The sequence below is a fragment of the Daktulosphaira vitifoliae genome, unplaced genomic scaffold, assembly GCF_025091365.1.
Source record: "Daktulosphaira vitifoliae isolate Bord-2020 unplaced genomic scaffold, ASM2509136v1 Scaffold_127, whole genome shotgun sequence".
In the NCBI taxonomy this organism is placed as follows: Eukaryota; Metazoa; Arthropoda; class Insecta; order Hemiptera; family Phylloxeridae; genus Daktulosphaira; species Daktulosphaira vitifoliae.
In genome coordinates this window covers 14,361-17,950 of record NW_026099696.1, presented here as the reverse complement: position 1 = coordinate 17,950, position 3,590 = coordinate 14,361, and positions in this window count along the sequence as shown.

Below are 3,590 nucleotides of genomic sequence, written 5' to 3'. Positions count from 1 at the left end.
AAGTTGTTTGTATTTTTATGTTTAATCATAATAACAAATTCAAAATAGGGGTTCCCATTTAAGAAAATGCAAATTAATGTTTTTTAACCTTGAAGGGATCAAAAAAATTATGTTTTTACTACATATTATTGTAGAGTTTTTTGAATCAAAAAATATTTTCCTTACCAAAAATTAAAAATTTTCAATAGTTACCGAGAAAATGAGTGTCTTATCCTTAATCAATCACTCTGTATATGTATATATATCCTAAATTAATTTNAGCTAAAATGATCTAATCAAAAAAATGACTAATTAACTAGGTTAATTAAAAAAAAATTATTTTCACATAATTATTTTTAAAAATTGAATTAATTAGAATTAATTTTGATTAAATTAATCAAAATTGGCAAAATCGTAATAAGAAAGGAAAAATTGAAGTTTCCATTTAAATTTCCTAAATTTTGGTAGATTTTCACCTTTGTACAATGGGAGTGTATTATTATTTTAATCACAAAAGATACATTCAATTACTTAATTAACCTCTAAAAAATTTTATATTAAAAAGATACATATAATTTTTTAAATCTATGTTATTCAAAAAAGTATTCCTAAAGGTATTCCAAATAATATTCTACTCAAGTTTGAAATTCTATAATAACTCTGTGACTAAGTTGATTTTAATGTATGTTCTTTTACAATTTTTCATGTTTACAAAGCTGTAAAAAATAATTTCAATTTTAAAATTCATTATATGCGACTTAAAAATAAATTATTATAATATTTGTTAAAACTATTCATTTTTTTGCTTAGTTTTATTAAAACTTTGCCTGGATAGATTTCTAGTATAGTATTTTAAAAATAAAAACGTTTTATTCATAAACATTTGATAAAATATAATTTTAAATTCATTTTATTACAATATATTTATTTAAAGAACTACAAATCATTGTGATTTATTTTATACACATTTTATTTAATTTAAGCAAATATAATACTAAATAAATTACATATGATATAAATAATCAAATTAAAAATTAAAAATTAAGTAATCTTACATAAATAGATTTTCAATATAGAATTAAAAAAATAAAAACGTTTTATGTATAAACATTTGGTAAAATATTATTTTAAAATCATTTTATCACAACATATTTTTTTTTAAGAATTACAAAACATTGTGATTTATTTAATACACATTTTATTTATTTTGATGCTAAAAACTTTAAACAAATAGAATACTAAATAAATTTTATATGATATAAATATTCAATAAGTGTTACTACTACAGTAGTAAAATTGAAAATAATTAACTTTTGCACTCAGTTTTTTGATAACTAAATTTAGTTAATCTTTAATTAAATTAACAATAATGATGAAAATTCTTGTCATATCAATCATTGCAATAATTATTGAGATAAGCAAGTGCACTTCTGTCAACGATATACATGATAAGCGTTTGGAAAAATTGAAAAAACTTTCTGTATGGAAATACGTACAGAGTGAAAAAAATAAGCAGATATATGATATTATGAATTCACATAAAAAGGTTCAGAAATCAAATCATTATTTTATAACGAAAAATCGAATGGTTTTTCATACGACTAGGTATATTTTATTAATAACTATTTATGGCTACGATGCATTAAAGACGGGGCATGATGAAAATATTGTAGATACTCTTAAAAAAGCATTGAAAATATTAAATGCTGCTCTTGTTATTGTAAGTGGTTTTTGTGATCATCATATATTAGATAAAGACCAAAATTATGAAATAAATATAACTTTAGAGTCATTGGAAAAAATAAGAAGATACTACATTCAGTATATTTCAAACGGCAATCAACGTATAGATCTTGGTTTTCCATACGGCACAAATCTGCAAACATTTTTAGCATCAGATAAAGTACTTGAGACTTTACTAAAGGACTTCCCTGCGACACACAATGATATTGGATCGTATAATTTCCACATTATACCTAAAAACTATGAAGATATTAAAGCTAAATTGTATGAAATTAACGATTTGATTTTAATTGAATACGAATCGTTTGTAGATAAGTACAATTGTACAGTTGATGATTTATTAAGTCTTCATTAATGTAATAGTATTTAGTATTTATTTATTAAGTCTTTATTAGTTTATTTCTGTAATATCAAATGTTATATTCAATCTATTGTATACAAAATATTAAACACTAGTTATTAAAGCTAAATTGCATGAAATTTACGGTTTGATTTTAGTTGAATATAAATACTTTGTGAAAATGTTAAATTATACACTTAATGATTTATTACGTGTTTGGTAATGTAATAGGAATTTAAAAGTGGAAATTAGTTTTATCTGTAATATCAAATGTAATTGCAGTATAATTATTAAAACATGTACTAAATATCACATATGTATGAATAAAGCAAAAATCATCTAAGGAATGTTTCCCTTTTAGGGTAATAAAAATAACCATTTATTAACATATTTTTCAAACCAATCCCCTTACAATTTGTTAACTATGCTCATATCAGGGTTTCCTGATTGATCACAATTAACCAATCACAAATAATTATCCAACATCTCATGAATTTCAATAGAGATCGCTAGCCTACTTTATCTGGCTTATAAAAAGCCATTTTTTTCATAAAAAAGTGTTCTCGGTTCTCAGTCTCCACTCACTCTCTCATTCAAACTCGAGCTCAGCTCTCCGCCATCTCTCTAGCATCTCTCTATCAATATTANCTACTTTATCTGGCTTATAAAAAGCCATTTTTTTCATAAAAAAGTGTTCTCGGTTCTCAGTCTCCACTCACTCTCTCATTCAACTCGAGCTCAGCTCTCCGCCGTCTCTCTAGCATCTCTCTATCAATATTGTCTTACATGGAATCTGTGTCAGTGTAAGTAAATATTTTGTCCTACTACTAGTTTTTTTATATATCATCCTAAATGGTAAACATTGTTTTAGATGATTTATTAATATTTTACCCAGAAATAAGATTTATTTATTATTACTATTACCTAATATCCTTACAAGAAAATAATATAGTTTGTATTTTATATAAATTAAAATATTATTGTGCCCTACATTTCTGTACAGCATTAAATGTGCCGAACAAAGTGAAGAAGTGTAATTTGTGATCAGAATTAATTAGTCTTAGTATTAGTAATTTATGGCTGTTTACTCGCTAGCCATAAAGGACTATGCCAATTACCTTTTGGTATCGTGTTGAGGTAGAGAGTATTACTAAATTTATAAAAGAATATTTTTGAAGTGCGCTATATCCGTCGACAAGCCAGTTCTAGGACTAGTAGGCCGGATAGAGTTCATCATAAAATATATCGTTCGTAAGATAGGAAACTACATCTTGGAAATATCCTCTTCGTGTTAACTCGCTAGCCATAAAGGACTATGCCTAATAATAATAACAATTGTGTTAAAAATAAAAACGCGTATTTTAAAGATAATTTCATTCGCATTAATACAGTTGATTGTGTAAAGACTTCAAGTTCAAAAGTGATTGAATCAGCCTTTTCAGGTTATATAAATATACACAGTGAAAGGTTACAAGTATTATAAAAAAAAAAAACGAATTAATTGGCCGCAACGAAAAATTTGTAACTT